Raw genomic sequence first — 17,389 nt, 5'->3', positions numbered from 1 at the left:
TCCTGCCAACCCTTTTACGTTTCTCATGCTGAGACAGGTCTTGCTAAGTCACCAAGTTGCCCAGGCTGGGTTTGCATCTGTGATTGTCCTGCCTCAGCCTCCCGATATGCTGAATGCTGGGCGTGTGCCGTTGCCAGCTTTACTTAAGGAAGCCTCAAGTTTATCCTTTATAGCTGAGCAGTACTCCATTGTATACAAATACCACCTTTTTTATTCATTCCGTGGTTGACGGGCATTTGCAAGATTTAACTGTTACAGATTGTGCTGCTATGAACATAGGTGCACAGACATTGCTGTACTATGTATGGTGTTTTGAATTCTTCTGGGAGAATACCCAGAAGGGGAGTAGCTGAGTCAAATGGGATCTTCAGTCTTAGTTTTTGAGAAATCTCCACACTGGTTTCCACAGTGGCTGCACCAGTCTACACTCCCACCGACAGTGGAGAAGGATTCTTTTTTTCTACAGCCCTGCTGGTATTTTTTTTTTTTAAAGAGTTAAAACAGGATATAACAAAGCAGATCAGAACAGAACAATGTAAGCAACACAGTATTTCACTAGAAGATAATCCGTAATTAACAGTAACTACCACGATGTCTCTTTCTTTGCAATAATTGAGTATAACGTCATATACAATAGTATCAAACATAACAAAATAGTATAAAAACATTCAAGAGAATGAGCGTATTACAGGGCATTCAGGAGCAAATGACAGAAAACAATGGCTACTATATTATCTCATTTTCCATAGGAAACTTGTTTATACTTTCACATGTAATACAATCCAATAAGGTACAATATGATAGAGCCAATGGAAACAGAAGAGCAAGAGCATGGTAGGACTTCAGAGTAAGATGATATTGTATCGGTACTGGCTATTATAGTGACTTGTTTCTCTCAATTAGCTGTTCATACCATCACAGTTAATAAAATTAAACAAACAAGGACAAACCCATTACAACTAACTAATGCAGTCATTATAAGGCTTCAAAACAATGTAATGGGGAATCATGATTACCGTAAACTCTTGTGTACTCTTACTATTTCTTACACTAGGATTTATACACATATGGTATTTATATATGTGAGTTTGATTTATTTCGCTTATGAGTACGGTCTCAAGTTGCACCCATTTATTAGTAAATATCCCAATGTGATCATTCTTTATAGCTGAGTAGTACTCCATCGTGTAAAAATACCACAACTTTTTTATCCATTCCTCCTTGATGGACACTTAGTTGTTTCCAAGATCTGGCGATTACAAATTGTGCTGCTATAAACATGGGTGCACATAGTTCACTGTGGTATGATGTTTTCAGTTCTGGGAATATGGCACTTGTTATTGATACCTTGATGATAGCCATTCTTTCTGGAGTGAGATAGAATCTCAGTGTTGTTTTAATTTGCATCTCTTAAATGGTCAATGATGTGGAACATTTTTTCATATGTATTTGTCATTTGTATTTCTTTATTTGGTAAGTGTGTATTCATCTCAGATGCCCATTTTTGGATTGGCTCTTTGAATTTGAGGAGCCTGATTTTTTTTCCATTTTTTAATATGTTCTAGATGTCCTTTGTCTGAGGGAAAGTTGGCTAAATTTTTTTTCCCATTCTTGGGTTGTCTTTTCACTCTGTTGGTGATTTCTTTTGATGTGCAAAAACTTTTAAATAAGCTGACATCCCAGTTTTGGTTTTTTGAAGTACTTCCTGCGCAATTTGCGTTTTGTTCATGAACTCTTTGCCTACCCCTGTGTCCTCAAGATTTCTACCTACTTTATCTTGCAGTAGATTTAGTGTTTCTGTTTTACAATTTAGATCTTTGATTCATTTTGACTTCAGTTTAGTGCATAGTGATAGACATGGGTCTAGTTTTAGTCTTTGGCATGTGGAAAGGCACTTTTCCCATCATCATGTATTAAAGAGGCTTTGGTCCAGTGAACATGTTTGACCCTTTTGTCAAAGATTAGCTATGAGAGTAACTTGCCTCCAAGAACGAGTGTGAGAGAACTGCTTCTCTTTCAGTTTTATTAAAGAGTTTGAGGAGTGTTGGTGTTAAATTATCTCTAAACGTCTTGTTGAATTTTTTAAATTATGTCTACAGTTTTATTAACTGGGTTATTCAAAATATTTGTATCTTCTTGAGTCAGCTTTGGTAATTCATATATATCTAGGAATCTATTTCTTCTGTATTTTCCATCCTATGTGAGTAAAGATTTTCAAAGTAGGTATGGTATGATCTTCTGAATTTCCATAGTGATTTCACCTCATTGTATGAATTTGAGGTTTTTTTCCTTTTCTTAAAAAGGTTGGTTAAGGTTTTTCAATTTTGTTTATTCTTTCAAAGAACCAACTTTTTGATTCATTAATTCTTTGTATTGTTTTCTTTGTCTCAATTGCATTAATTTCTGCTCTGATTCTTGTTTTTTTTTTTGAGACAGGGTCTCACTGTGTAGCCCAGGCTGGCTTCGAACTCCCAGTGATCCTCCTGCCTCTGCCTCTTGAGTGCTGGAATTACAGGTGTGTAGCACCATTCCTGGCTGCTGTAAATTCCTGGCTGCTTATAAATTCCTCTCTGTTATGAGCTTTGGGCTTGACTTGCCTTTCTTTTACTAGAAGCTCGAGGTACAGCATAATATTGTTTATTTGTGGTCCTATTTTCTTGATGTGAGATTCACTGCTATAATTTTCCCTCTTAGAACTGCTTTTTTGGTTTGTTTCTTTCTGTTATTCTTGAAATTGTGGTCATTTTTGTCTCTATCTAGAATATCTTTCAGTACCCTTTGTAGGGTTGGTTTGGTGATTATGAATTTCTTCAGTTGTTCTTTGTCATGGAGTATCTTATTTCTCCATTAATTTGGAAGATAGTTTTTCAGGGTACATCAATCTGGGTTAGAAGTTGTTTTCTTTCCAAGCTTAACATACTTTACTCCAAGCTCTTCTTGACTTGAGGGTTTGTGTTGAGAAGTCAGCTGTGATTCTAATGGGCTTTATAGGAGATCTATTTGTTTTCTCTGACAGCTTTTAATATTCTGTTTTTGTGCTGAATTTCTGGGATCTTGATTATGATATGCCTGTGAATTGATTTATTTTGGTTATGTCTATTTGGGGTTCTATATGCCTCACTTATTTGTAATCAGATTCTGTTCCCATGCTTGGGAAATTTTCTATTCGTTCTGCAAATAGTTTTTTTTTAAATGTCATTGTGTTGACTCCTGCTTTTTCACTGACATGTATTAGTCTTACATTGTTTTTATTTGCATCATTTTGGAACTGCTGAATTGTTATTTCATGACCCCTTTTTATTTTTAAGAGATCTCTTTTTTCATGATTGCTAGCTGCAATCCTTCCTTCAAGGTCTGAAAGTCTATCTTCAGTTCTGTTCAAGTGGTTCTGCCAGCTTTTGATGGAGTTTTTAATTTCCTGGATATCTCTTTGAATCTGTGTTGTATATTATAATCTCTCCTTACATTGTTCATTCAAGGTTTCCATCATTTTCCTATGCTCCTGTGTTTTTTTAAATCTGTTTTCTCTAGCTATGCTGATTAATTCCTTCATTAGAGTTGTCATTTCTTTTTTATCTCTCTTTTTTTTTTTACTTGAGAGATTGTTTGTGATCTGATTTCTTCTATAACCTCATGGCTTTATTTCTTTACTTCATTTACTATCTTTTCAGAAATTTTAGGTTATGACTTCCAGGTTATTCCACATTGATGTCTCCTGTACTTGTTCTGGATGGGCTGGGGCCTGAGACTGCGTTTTTCTTTTTTATCTTATCCTTTCCACCTCTTGGTTTATACTTTGGTCTTTTCAATCTCGGTAGTCTTACCTTACATGTGCATCTTGGTCAGAGTCCTACTGTACCGCTGGCATTCACCCAGGTACCAGATGCCACAGTAGAGGAGGGGCCAGTCACCTGAATTTCTCCTGCAGGGCCAGTTGGGTGAGTCCTGGATTCTTCCTTGGTTGACCAGCTAGGAGTGCTGGTGTGAACCAACCCTTGGCTCATCCTGTTACTGCTACTTTGGGCTTTTCCAGGCCTCCAGATCTACCTGGCGTGGTGTGTGCCCAGCTAGGACCCTACTGTGCCAGTGGGTGTCTCCCAAGTCCACCTGGTTTCCTCCAGATGGGTGGAGGGGTCACCAGTGCTCTTGCAGGCCTCTTGTTGGAAGGAGGGGCTACCTGCATTCTCGCAGGCCTGCCCGGGATCCTCTGGGTGGAGGGAAGGGTCACTGGTGCCCTCTATATTCTTTTATATTCCAGTAACCTTGCCTGGGCTCCATCCCAGCATCCCTGCCATTCTGGGGGAGCTGTGCTTCCAGGAAAGAAGTTAAGACTGTGAAACGACATAGCTGGAAGCTGTTTCTCTTCCCACTGAGAGAGGTAAGCTGTTGCGTCTCCTGTCAGTTAGGCTTGGGGCAAGATCCAGAATCCCCCCCCCTTTTTTTTTTGAGACAGGACCTTGCTTAGGTAGTTGAGGCTGGTTGTTTGGCTCAGGTTGACCTCACTTCCTCCTCAGCCTTACTCATGTTATGTTGAGCATTTTTTGTGTCTGTGTTCATGTAGTTTTTTCTCTGTTTGTTTGTTGTAGATTCGTCTGATTTAGCATTCATGTGACATCAGCCTGATAGACCACGACCTCAGCTTCTGTCTTCTGAAAGCAGCTGTGAAGAGCTGCACCTGTCCTTCCCTTAGTGTTTGGTAGCAGCCACCTGTCAGTACGTCTGGCTCTGGTGCCTTCTGCTTGGGGAGGTTATTGTTGTCCTTTCCACTCCTTTAGTATTTGTGTGTCTGTTCACATTGCTTGCTTCTGGTTGTGCAGCCTTCAAGGGCTTGGTCTATGTCATCCTCAAGTTTGTGGGCCTCCTGTTAGTCACAGTGTTTCCTGATTATCCTTCTTTCTTTAGCTAGGAAGAAGCTCGGTTTTTTTGTTGTTGATTGCTTGTTTTTTGAGGCAGGGTTTTGAGCTGCTGCCCCAGCTGCTCTTGATCTCCTGGGCTCAAGGACTCCTCCTGCCTCAGCCTCCCAGTGCTGCATTTACAGGCACGTGTCACCATTCCCAGCTTTGATTACCCTGATATCTACAGGATCCATACAGATCCTCCCTTTCACTTCTGATGGCGGTGACATGTATCCTCTCTGTTTTACATAGCCTGCTTATAAATTTTATTGAAACCTTCAAATAATAACAACTTTCCATTTCAGTGACTGTCTCCATTGATTCCTCCTTTTATTTTTAATTGATTTTTGCTCCAATTTTGTCATTTGTTGTGTCAGCCTTTTTGAGTTCATTTTCTCGTCATTTTCTGGTACCCCAGCGTGGAAGCTGAGGTGACCAGTTTTAGAGCATCTCAATACTGCTCATACACACATTCTGATGAATCTGCTTTCGATGTCTTCAGTTAGCTAAGATTACTTTTAAATTGCTCTTGAAATTTCCTTTTCATCTCTGTTTAGAAATATGTTGTTTAATTGCCAAATGTTTGGGGGTTTTCCAGCCATGTTATCGATTCCTGGTTGAACCCCGTTGCCGTCTGGGTGTGAGCACTTGCTGATTTCTGATCTCCTAAATTTGTCAGCATGTGTTTTATGCTGGAGGATGCCGCTGACTTGGTGCCTGTCCTGCTCTGTGGAGGAAGAATGTAGGGTGTTTTGCTGAGGTCCTTTTAGCTGTCTATGGTGTTGGGGTTGGTGGAACGCTGAGCTCGGCTGTGTCCTATGGATTTTCTGCTCCCTGGATCTGTCCATTTCTGTCACTCAAATATTATCCATTAGTTTTCCTTGAGGAAAATCAAGTGCCTGTCCAGGAAAGTGCCTGGAACCACAGGGGTCCCCACTGCGTGGACGCTGGCCTGGGCCACAGGAAGGTCTGGCGACAGCGCTTTGAGTTTGGCAGTTGGAGGTGGACCCTGATTGAGGAAGGGGAACCTGAAGAAGGCTGAGCTGAGCCCAGTGACAGCTGACAGGGTGTGGAGAGGACCCTGGCACTGTTTCAGGCAGCTGTGATGCTCATGCTCACATTTGGGAAGCAATCACAGGGCAGCCTTTGCCACAGGTAAAATCGTGCATGTCAGGAATTATTTGACTGGAAGGAGCGGGAAGGGCACAGTGCCCACCTGGCAAGTACAAGGTCCTGAGTTTGATTCCTAGTAAAAAAAGAAAATTCCTAGAAAAAAGAAAAATCCAGAAATCTACTGCAGTTGTCAGAAGTTGGAATTCGGTATCTCTGCCTTCATGGCTGGGAGGTGTAAGCAGGTGTGGGAAGAGCCCCATCAAGAAAAAGAGAGCCAGGAAGGGAGAGCGCTCAGCATGGTGCCCCCACTGTGCTCAGCACCATGACCCCAGCACTTGGAAGGCTGAGGCAGGAGGATCCGCTGAGTGCAGGGCCAGCCTGGGCAACACAGCAAGATCCTGTTTGAAAACACAAAAAACAAGTCAACAAAAACAGCAACAAGAAAGAAAAAGGTGGCCCCTGCACCTGTGAGCAGATCCATCTCTACTCGCTCGGATGAATCACAGGTCCTCGGCCCCTCTGGGGGACCCGCCCAGCACTTTGCTGAGGACATCAGGAACCAGACAGGACTCTGGGCCAGCGACGGTGCTCTCAGGCGCAGCATCTACACTGGAAGGAGAAAGAAAGAAGTCTCAGGGCGTCCGGAGTGGACACAGCTTGCCCCGCTGCTCAGTAGCTCTCCGGTTGCCTCTGTGTCTGCCATACTTCAGATAGACTTTCCCTTTGTGCCATGTCAGGCTTGACACCCCTGTTTTCCTCCAGGAGCCCCATCTCTACATTCTTCACCAGAGTAAGGGAGGGATGTGGAGGGAACCCTCATCCCCAGGTCCTCCACTTTGGGAAGCAACAGGGCGGCACTGGCACTGGGGTGTTCTGGTTAAGTCAGACAAACAGTGCAGCCGTTAGGGAAGACAGTCTGCAGGGACCTCAAAAGATCACCAATGGGATGACCAATAGACTGGACACTGCCCTCCTGAAATTGCTCCCCAAGGATTCAAACTCAGGTCTCGAGGAGCAGTCTGTCTGCCTGTGTCTGTCGCAGCTTCATCCAGGACAGCTGAGAGGTGGGCTTGGTCCACATGTGCACTTGGTGGGTGAATAAGAAGAATGAACTATGCGCACCCATGGAATATGACTCAGCCTTCAAAAGGGAAATCTTACCAGGCATGGTGGTGTGCACCTGTAATTCTGGAGCTTGGTAGGCCGAAGCAGTAGGATCACTACAGTCGAGACCAGACCGGGCTACATAGTGAGTTTGAGGCTAACCTAGAATACATAGTGAGATCTCATCTCAAAAAACCCAAAACCAAGAAATAAAAAGCCCAAATACACAGAAAAACCAACTCTGCAATTTGTTTCACTTAAATAACATACGAAAACAATGACTATCACTTTCTTTTTCTTCAAAGGATTTTTCAATCTTTTGATGTTTCCCTGAGCTAAGTGCACTGTTTTTCTTATAATGTTAATTTTACTTAAACTCTGATTCCAGCTTAGTGCTGACCATGTATATTTAGAAGGAGAGCGTTTAAGAAGTGATACTTCTGGCTGGCAATCTAAGGCACATATCTTAATGTATAGCCTTGAGATTTCCAAGTGGGTAAGCCACGGCCGGACAGTACCTGCACTGCCTTGCTGAGAGCCAGCCAGAGCTTCGGACTTAACAACGGCGAAGGTGAGCCTGACACATGGGGATCATGTCTGAAGCAGCAAAGCGGTTCTGTGTTGTTCATTCTTTGAGGCAGGTGTGTAATTCATGCTGTCCTTGAACTCACTGTGTAGTCCAGGATGGCTGTACACTCAGCTGGCCCGCCCGCCTCAGCCTCCTGAGTGCTGGGATCCCATGCATGTGTCACTGTGTCCGGCTTAAAGTGGTTGCATAGTTCTTAAATATTGGCAAAATGTTCAGTGCCCCTGAGAGGGCTCGCTGTGGTGTTTGAAAATGTGCAAAGCCAGGTCTGTCCTCACAGTGAGCTCTCCTGTTGCAGCTGATTCTGCTTTCCAGGCATGTGTGTGGCCTGCCGAGTGTCTCTGTCTAAATCCTATTTTGATATCAGGCTTTAAGCACATACACAAATCCTCACTAGTCCTGTGCTGTTCTGGGCAAATTCCCACCATGCTCTCCCAGGGAGGATCGACCCTTGGAAATCCAGAAATCAGATAGTGATTATCTGCTCTGTCTGGGGCCACTGGGATTTTATTTTTTTAATATTGGGGATCAAATCCAGGAGCTCATGTAGTCTGAGGAAACTGTACCACTGAGTTACAGCCCAGGCTTTTGATTTACTTATTTTTAATGGCGCCTCATTAAATCACTCAAACTGGCCGAGGGCCTGTGATCCTCCTGCCTCAGCCTCTGGAGTAGCTGGGATTATAGAGGTGGTCCTGTGCCAGGCACACTGGGAATTTTATTGAAAACAAACGTGCATTCATTGCATTTCTTGTGTTAGTCGCTTGATTTGCTCACGGTTTCCATCTCACTGCTCTGTGGCTTGATGCTTCGCTGTCTAAGTACTGCGCAGAGCTCGCAGTGCCCGTTCTGTGTTAATGATCCACTGTGATCATGTTAAAGTTTACTCCAGTCTCTGCCAAGGGGAAGGAATTCTCCCTGCCACATTTGTAAAGTGCTTTGTTGCCCCTCTGAACTCCAGACTCCACCCACAGGGAAAAACCTGTTTTGGGCACAGATTCAGCTCAGCGTGGACCCTGCTCTCTGTTTGCATGTAGTAGCTGCCTGATCAGCTGGACAATTGCGTTCTTTCCTTTTTGACTCCTAATACTTCACACTGCTGGAAATGCGCATTTCTCCTATTTCGTGTTTACAGAGCCTGGAGAGGACAGCTGACAGTCCTATGCTCACTCTCACTTTCCGGAGGATTTGTTTTTATGTCTAGGCTGTGTTGACTTCCCCCCACTCTTCTGAGGAGAATTTGTGTCTTACTTCCAAGTCTTTCCACCTAGATGACTTTAAGAATGTTACCAGCAAGCGTTTGCACAAGAGTCCGGGTTTTCACGTTCAGCTCTTGGGGCAGCGCCTGGCTGGGGAGCTGGGCTTGGCCTATCTACCCTAAAAACGTGGACTGCCACGGCTGCGTCCCTGCTGGGCTGCGTGATCCAGTTACTCCCCTGCCCTCCTCTCGCTCCCTTCCGCTTGTGGATCTGGGTCTGGCTTAGGCATCGTCTTCAGCCTTTGTTTCCCAGTGTGTCTGGAAACACATCAGTACAGCAGAGGAAGAATCAAGTCTCAGGACACGTGAGCCTCCTAGGAACAGTTCTGAGAATTTGGGGTTTGAATCTTCCTGAGTCGCTGACCTGCAGTTGGATCTCTCTGGATGCCGGGGTGGTGGCAGCCACCGCAGGGCCCAGTGGCCCTTAGGGGGAACAGCCCTGGCCCCAGGGTTCATTGTGGGGATGTTCAATTTAAGATACTTTCAGTTTATGATGTGTTGCTGTGATGCAATCCCATGAGAAAACAAGGCTTGTCTGCAATGATTCAGTATTGGTTTTAGAATTTTAACTTGAAAAATCTTTAGCAAACGTCTCCATTGTAACAACACCCACTTTTCCACTGTAAAGTATTAGAGAGTTTTTCAGCGCAGTAAAGGAGCAGAATATAGAACTACAAGTGGCCTTTATTCCACAGATGCGGAGAGGAGCCCATAACCAGAGCAGGCTGGGTTTCCTTCCCTGGATGTGGGGTGTGGGGCATATGTCACCTTTGAGGGCGGTGCTTAGGGGGGCATTGATGATGTGTGAGGAGCTGATTGGAATTTTCTTCATGTGCACTAGGAAAGGAAAAATGAAGTTGTAAGAGGGGAAGAAGGACGTGACCTCAGGGTAAACATCCCGATTTGGCCTTCCACCGCCATAATGTCCTGTAGTTTATTCTAGGGCAAAACCCTTTCATAAACATTTTTCATAAGCACAGTAATCTGCACAATGGAAGGGATATAAAACATTATTTGTGGATTGTGAACAGCAAATCAAAGGTTTCTGTCTTAGAAACTTGATTTGCATCCGAACAGAAGTAGGTGTAAATGGGAAGCTCACTTTTTTGTTGTTCAGATAGAGTAAAATGCTGCTGGGTGACATAAAACACAATGCAAAATGTACAGTTCAGTCAGCGCACTAATAGCAGGGAGGGTAATATTTTTAAAGATGTTCGCTGATTGATCCATTGGACTGAAAACCAGCTCCTTGTTTAAAAGCACAGATTCGTCTAGATGGGCTGCATGAAGGAGCTTGGATTACTGATGGATTTCTTTCTCCTAAAGTAATGAAGAAGCATTGTATGTCACATGGTTGGAAAAGTCACTTTTTTCTCCATCAGAAATCATCAGATCACATGGATTTTGTTAAGACACATTGCTGCCACCTCCTGGAAAACTGCATCGTGATACAAACTGCCTCTTTTGGAAGTGCACAGTAACACAGATGCCCTCGTGGGAGCAGTGGCCCCTTCATGGGCAGCGTTCTTGTGCAGTGCACGGCCTGCACAGCTGTGCCCATTGCTTAGTTGTTTTCTGGGTCCAATCCTAAGGCTTTTTTTCCTGGAGTTTTCTTGTCATAGGGAGACTCTGGGGAGGTACTTGGGGTTTCCTTTGCCTAATAACAGTAGGGGGATGATGTGTGAGCCGCCTGCCAATTTGAAGATAGGAAGGGGGCGTTTTGGAGACAGAAAGCAGGCAGAGACCCTTCTGTCCTCCAGTTATGCTTTAAATTACTTGTTATTCCTATTGTTGTTGTTGTTGAGAGAGGGTCTGGCTATTTAGCCCAGGCTGGTCTGTAACTTGTGGTGATCTTCCTGTCTCAGCCTTCCATAGTGCTGGGATTATAGGGCTGAGCTGCCACACCCAGTTTACTTGTACATTTTAAACTCAAATGGCTGTTCTGGCTCATGTGCGTGCCCTGTTGTGGTGACAGGAACTTCACTCTGGGCTGTGGGGTGCAGCCTCAGGCTGGGTGCACCCTGCACTGCCTCTCTGGGCTTGCAGGTGCGAATCCAGGTGAGGGGGAAGCATCCTGGCGGGAGGGATTGGTGCGACAACAGAGAGGGGGAGGTCAGGGGGCAGGCCCAAGGTCCCACCCCAGGCCCCGCTCGCTTGCACCAGCCCCTCCCATTCTCATGACAGCTCTGTCTTACTAGTTAGAGCCCATGACACAGTCACATCCCTAAGGCCCCTGGTTGGAAACCAAGCCATTGGCAGTGAGTTTGGGGGGACATTTGCATCCAAACCATGACAACATAGCCTATCTGACTCTATTAAATCAGGAGTATTTCATTTAGACCTTGGTTTTTTTTTTTTTTTTTTTTCTGGTCTTTTTCCTTTTTATCGGTACCAGGGATCAAACTAACGACTGCCTGTTTACAAGGCAGGTGCTTATGCCGCTGAGCTAAATCTCCAGCCCCTAGACCTTGTTTTTAATGTACTAATGATTCTATTAGATCAAAATATGCTTCTTGATAGCTTTGAATGTGCAGAAATACGAGTAGTGTCACACACCTGTAACACAGAACTCTAGGAGGCTGAGGCAGGAGGATTGTGAGTTCAAGGCCAGCCCGGGCAATTTAGTGATTTCCAGAAACCCTGTCTCCAAATAAAAATCAAAAAAGGGTAGGGATGGCTCAGGTGAAGGCCCTGGTTCAATCCCCAGTGTTGGGTGAAGAAAAGGAATACAGATAAAGAAAGAAAGAAAAAGAAAAAAGAGAAAGACAAAGGAAGGAAAAGCAGCAGTTCTATGCCGGTCTCCTCGGTCCAGGGTCACACAGGCGCTCCGCGGTGGGTCCTGCTGCGCACTCAGACAAAGCCGCGTTAAACACCTCTGCTTCGGCAGGAATACGGGGTCTGCTTGGCCTGCCTTTGTACAGCGTTGGAGCACAACGTAAAAGCTGCCCTTCACCCATTTCTGAAGTGTGCAGTTCGGTGGCATCAAGTCCCCTGCTGCGGGACCTCTGCCTTTGGTCACCTTCACGACTTCCCAGCACCCCAAACGCAGGCTCGGTGCCCATCGAACAGCTGTCTTCTCAGGAAACACGCAAACCTCCACAGAGACAGTCAAGCGCCAACAGGGACTCTCCCGGAGTCACACCGCTCTAGGGACCTCGCCCCCCCCCCCCCCCCAATCCTAAGAGGCTCCAGGCTCACCGCGGCCGGCGGTGTCAGCTCCTACTGCCCGAGGCTGGCTCACAGCCCGGCGCGTCTCTGCCCGCCCGGCCACCTCTGCAGGACACCGCGTTGCTTCCGTCGGGTGCTGTGCTGAACGGTGCTGTGGTGAACGGAGGGGCTCACACGTCTCTTTGGGAGCCGCCTTTCCCTTTGCCATACTCACCGATGTGGCCCCTGTGATGACCCCACTGCTAACCGGGGGGCTGCGGCGGCTCTCCACTGCCCGTTTCTCCACGTGTTCGCCGACGCTTGCTGTTTCCATCTGCGTTTGAGTCTGCCACGGCCAGTCGTCATCCACAGATGCAGGGCAGGGTCTCGCTGCAGTCCTGGTTTGGTTTCCGGAGCGAGGATGCTGTTGGGTGTCACTCGTGGGTTTCTATTCGTGGAAACGGCCGGTAGCGAGTCCCGTGTCTGTGCTTAGCGGAGTCCACTTCTGTTGCTGAGCTGGAGCGTTCTCTAAATATTCCAGACACCAATTCCTCACCAGGTGCTTGATTTACCAGTGTCCCCTCCTTTTCTCGGGGTGGCCTTTTCACTCTGTTGGTTCTATCTTTTGGCGCATAATTGGAAATCTTGATATAATCAAATTTATCTATTTTTTTTCTGTGTGGCCTGAGGTTTTAGTGTCATGTCAAAAATAGTTGTCAAAGTGTTCAACACTGCTATGAGGTAAAATCCAGGGGCCCTGAGGACATTTCATAGTTTTCACTGTAGGAGTTTTTCCAGGGCAGAGCTGTAAAGCAAGCATCCCACTTCCTTCTTTCCCATCCTGCGGCGGGTGCCCTTGTGGAAAATCCTCCGCGACAGCTGGGCTTGTTTTTGGGCCGTTCACTCCGTTCTACTGGTCTCTGTCAGGCATGACACTGGTTCCCTGGTTCCGCTATTGTGTGTGACCTGCAGGAAGCTTTGAAACCAGGGGGTGTGAGGCCTCCTTGTGTATCTGTTTCAAGACTGTCTTGGCAGTCAGCCTTCCTGGAGATTCCATCCGAATTTCAGGATAGATTTTTTTTTTTTGCAAAAAAAAAAGGTCATTGGGATTTTTGGTAGAGGTTGAACTATAGGCTGCTTTGGGCTGTATCGACATCTTAAAGAAATTAAGTCCACCAGGCCATGAACGTAGGGTATCTTTGTACTTGTTAGTGTTTTCTTTAATTTCAGTCAATATTTCATAGCTTTTGGTATAGTTTTTTATCCCCTTGATTAAGTTTATTACTACTTTATTTTTCTTACTGCTCTATAAATAGGATCATTGACTTCCAGGAGAACATGGCAGATAGATAACAGCAGCTTGGAGGCTCACTGAGATAGCCAGCTTAGATTCCAGGAACAGTGAGGTGTGGAGAGTCCTAAGCAGGGCGAGATATACCCTGCCGACCCAGGAACGAACTAAGCTGAGAGAAAATAACTGGAAATGCAATCCTGGTGCTACGACTGGAACTGTTAAAGTCTTAGTGCCAAAGCTGGAACCCGGGCCTCTGGAAACCACGGCTTGAATTGCCTACTGCCACTGCTGCATCTGAATTGGCACAGCAGGGATAGAGATGCGAAAGCTCTGAGAGCAGAAATCGGCAAACCAAATTGAGAGCAGAGCTGATGGAGAGCCCTGTATCGACCTGCAGTGAGTGAGAGGAACGGGGACCGTTCCATAGACCAGGCAGACTACCTGGAACAGGACGCTACAGTGACTTCAGTCACATATTCCCCTCTCAAGTGGAATTGGTGGGGAGTGCTGGACCTGGGTGATGCCACAGACTAAGACACAGTAGGCTAGCCCAAACCAGATCCCTGCACCTGGCAGTGCACCCTAATGCAGTGAAGTCTTCAGCAGGTTGACTAATCTGGAGGGGCGGTCCCAGCATAGGCTGCCCAGGTCTGTGTCTCCCTAGTACACTGCAGTGGGCAGAAACACCTAGCCGGCATGATTCAAACAAACTGTAACTGACAAATAAAGAAACTGGGTCACCTATATATGCTTGTATGGAAGGAACAAAATGTATGAGAAGAGGAAGCAACAAGAAAGGGTCCTCAGTCCCCAATCCTGAGAACACTGATCCAGGAAAGGTAAATGCAAAGGAGAATGAGGACAGAAAACATGCAATATCAGGCACTGCACCAATAGACATAAAGTGTTATCTCCAGAAACTCAAAGACGAGTTCAAAAGTGAAGTATTTAACCAGGTAAAGCAAGATATAAGTAGAATAGTTAAAGAAATGTTAAGCACCTCCCAAGAAAAAAACAGATGGTAGAATGGAAGAACAGAAACAAAGGGGAGAATTGTTTGATGGAGAAAATAGAGAAAACATAGAATACATGAAGCAGGTTCAAAGAGAATTACCAGGAAACTAAAAACTCTATTGAAACCTGGCGTAACAGCTTGAAAGAAACTAAGGATACATTATCTGAACTGGAGGACAGATTTGTAATTTGGGAGCATGAAAGGAAAAACTTCTTAAAAATAACAAGGAAACAAGCAGTAATAATACAAAGGCTAGAAGATGACAAGAGAATCTATAACTTAAGAATAAAGAATGTAAATGAAGAAGCAGGGATACACACAAATGAATTGCAAAGGCTATTCACAGAAATAATCAAGGAGAACTTCCCTAATATGGGAAAAGGTAAAGATACTCAGATCTATGAGGCATACAGGACCCCAGCCACCTACAACCCAAACAGAACTACACCCAGGCATATAATAATCAAAATTTCAGAAATCCAGTATAAGAACAGAATACTAAAAGCTGCCAGAAACAAGAAACAGATCACTTACAAGGGAACACCCATCAAAATTACAGCAGACTTCTTGGCACAAACCATGAAGAGCGTGGGGCGAAATAATTCAAGCTTTGAAAGACAATAATCTCCAGCCAAGATTGATATATCCTGCACAACTGTACCTAGAAATTAATGGAGAAACAAGGTGCTTCCAGAATAAAGAGGAACTAGGGGAATTTACAACCACCAATTCAACTCTACAGAGAATGCTACAGGACATTCTAAAAGAGAAAAATACCAAGATTCCAGAAACAGTGGCAGAGAGACCACAATGAATGGAGCAGAAAATGAAGAAGATAAACTGACAACTCATGACAGAAAAAGAGCTCAACAGAAATGAGGCAGAGAAGGTCTCTCTACTTTTATATGAACAGCTATTTTGGAGAAAACAAGACATCATAATAGCTAGTGCTGATTTAATATCATCTTGTTTTGAAGTCCCATCAAGCTTTGTTCTTCTGTCTCCATCCATCTTAACATGTTGTATCTTATTGAATTTTATTATATGTAATAATATAAACAAAAACTTTTATAGACAAGGAGATAATACAGAAACCATTGTTCATTTTCTGTTAGTTGGTTCTAATATCCTGTAATACTGTCATTCTCTTAAATGGTTTTACATTGTCTTGATATGTTTGATGCTACAGTATACGAAGTTATACTCAAAGATTTCAAGGAAAGAGACACACTATAGTAACTATTTTTATGTTGGGATGTCTTGTGGCACAACACTATTTTGCCTAAATTGTTATGTTCTGGCCTGTGCTGTTTTGTTGTTATGCCCTCTTTTATCTCAATCTCCTTTTTTATTTTTATCTTTTTAGTTAAGGGAAAAGATAAGTAAAAAATAGCAGGATATATTATAGTAACCCACTTTGATTTCCTATTAACTTGATTCGAAACCCTGTATTGCTCTCACTATCTTGTCTTGACTGATTTTACTCTATTCTGTTTTGCTTGATAGTACCAAGTTTGAGAGTATAGGCAACAACTGTGAAGACAATAAGATCACTATGATGCCCATTCTGGTTTGACTATTATCTTCTTTTGAAGCCCTGTAATGTCTCCAATGTTTTGGTTTTATTGGTTTTGTTCTTTACTGTTTTGTTCAATTTTATTATAACTGATGATATAGGCAATTCTTTTTAAGATAACAAGAGGCATTGTAGTAACCATTGTTGATCACCTTGTATTCTGTTTTTACATTATGTACTATGTCCATCCTTTTGATTTGACTGACTCTGTTTTGTAATGTCACATTTTGTTTTATTCTCTTCAAAAAAAGTAATTAAAACTGTGGGAGTAATAAAACCCAAAATGTGTAATTGTCATTGTACAAAAGAGAGGAAAAGAAAGTGCTCTAAAGGATATAACTGCATGTATATTTAAGTGTATAAGATAGATAACCATATTACTGAGTTTTTGTTGGATCATTGAACAGAACTGTTTGCAGTCTCGCTGTTTGAATGACCACTTTATATGCTTTAATTTTGTAACTCGAACAACTGTTTCTAAGATGACAATATGTAATCTATTAACTAGTGATTTCCTACTGTTTATTTTTTTTGAAATTCTGTATAACTTGTACCCTTTTTCTGTTTTTTTCTTTGTCTCCTTAAATAAAATTTAAAAAAAAGAAAAATAAATAAATAGGATCATTTTCTTCACTGGCATGGGGTTCATTGTTACTGCACAGAAACAGCTGGTTTTTGCAGGTTGGTTTGTATGCTGCACCTTTCCTGAACTTCTGTATTAGGTCTAGCAGGTGTACAAGTGTGTAACAGAGCATAACCCTTAAAATGATTTGCAGACTGTCTTCTCCCCATCTACGAAGAGGCTGTGGTGCTGCTCTTTGCCCAGAGCTGTAGGGACTACTCACCACCGCATGCCAGCACTGACCAGGTGCAGAAAGCTGCTCGCTTCCGGCAGATTCAAGTGTCGGCTTCTGAGGTTTCAAGTGGAAAATGTCGACGAAGAGAGGGACAGAGGAACGTTCAGGAGGCCTCTGTGGGTGTTTTCATGTTGCTTAGTGTCAGAATGTAGTCCTGGATTAAGGCAAAGTTTTGCTTCTCCCAGTGCACTGAACTTCGTGGCAAATAAACACCAAGCCATGGTTCCAGGAAACCGCGTTGCTTTGTGGCTGCCCTGCAGCACCCTTGGCTGAGCCCCTGGCGAGCTGTCCTTGATTGAGGGCAGATGGCAAGAGGGTTTTGACGCTGGGGAATGCAGCTTCACCTGCCCTGTGACTGTAGTCCTTTTGCAGAACGCAGGAGCAGGGACTTCTGCGGTGTCTACGGGAGCCACATGGGGACAGTCGGCAGGGCCTGGGACCTCAAGGACAGGAGATGACTGGAAAAGAGAAATTGCTGTTGGTGGCACAGCCTGGGTCCACGGTATACCTTTTCCCTGGGTCCAGGAGCAGGCCGTATCCTGGT

This window comes from Cavia porcellus, unplaced genomic scaffold (genome assembly GCF_034190915.1).
Source record: "Cavia porcellus strain 051 isolate PalLab524CR breed Dunkin Hartley unplaced genomic scaffold, mCavPor4.1 scaffold_20, whole genome shotgun sequence".
Lineage (NCBI taxonomy): Eukaryota > Metazoa > Chordata > Mammalia > Rodentia > Caviidae > Cavia > Cavia porcellus.
The sequence above is the reverse complement of the archived record's forward strand: the minus strand, read 5'-3'. Positions refer to the sequence as shown.